The sequence below is a fragment of the Camelina sativa genome, chromosome 12 (genome assembly GCF_000633955.1).
Source record: "Camelina sativa cultivar DH55 chromosome 12, Cs, whole genome shotgun sequence".
In the NCBI taxonomy this organism is placed as follows: domain Eukaryota; kingdom Viridiplantae; phylum Streptophyta; class Magnoliopsida; order Brassicales; family Brassicaceae; genus Camelina; species Camelina sativa.
In genome coordinates this window covers 28,648,785-28,649,849 of record NC_025696.1, presented here as the reverse complement: position 1 = coordinate 28,649,849, position 1,065 = coordinate 28,648,785, and the positions used below count along the sequence as shown (strand labels likewise).

Here is a 1,065-nt window from a genome sequence, read left to right as displayed (position 1 = left end):
AATTTTTTGAGCCGGGGCTGCCCGCCTTCTGGATTATAAAAACACAGACGGAAACAAAAACAACGAATAAATTAAACATGTGATTGGATTGCTTTATTCTTGTGGACGAAGAAAAATGATTTAATCTTTGAGGCCGTTATGAAGCATATCAATGAGAACAGCCATTTCATGTTTCTTGAGCGAGAAGCCAACCTCCACACCGCCATTTCCATCTCTACTCTCCGCCAACGAAATCGCTTCGCCTTGATCAATCGACACAACCACCACTTTCTCTGGTTTGCCCCACCCGAAATCCAACCCGTATACTCCAAACCGGGTGGATCCCGCAACAGTCAGAACCTGTGCTCCTTGTGGAAGAGTCATTAATGACCTTAAAAGCTCTGGGAACTTCCATACTATACTCTCATCCAATGCCTCAACCGAATCACTAACCATTCTCGCAGCTGCTAAAAACCCTTCTTCACTCATAAAAGTCTCTGCCTTTAACGGCATCTTAAAAGAAGAAGCGACACAATTGCCGAAATAACTCGACGGCACCGGTGGATCCATGATACCTCGAAAATCCACCGCGAATACGTACCCCACCGGTCTATTCGGATCACCTCCCCGAGCTTTGATCATACACGTCAAAACATATGAGTAAACAGTTACAAACGTCGATAAGCGAAGCTCCTTTGGTGATGATGAAACAGAGGATTCTCTCTTAAGTTTTTTCTGAGCTTTTGAATATCTTCTTTAGTGAGATTGAGAGTGTATGGGATGACGTCGGGACCGATCTCCGGCGACCACATGAGCTTTAAACTCTTGGGATTTTCTGGTTCTTTACCGCCGGTGAGCATTTTGGCTCTTGAGTGCCAAATGTTCAAGACCTCTGTATCCATATCCGTCGGGCTTCTTATCACCGTACGATCATAATTTGGGATTAGATCCTCCGGTAGAGAAGAATCTTGATTTTTACATGCGTGCGCCCAAGATTTGAGAAACATGGTTGTTGTTTTTCCATCTAAAACGGCATGGTGTGCTTTTACGCCGATGCAAAACCCTTGGTTTGGAAATAACGTGACT

General features: G+C 44.4%; 1 pseudogene; it reads right to left on the bottom strand.

Annotated features, from left to right (window-relative positions):
* The window catches only part of LOC104733962, a 3,407-nt pseudogene continuing 2,342 nt past the window's right edge, over positions 1 to 1,065 (bottom strand).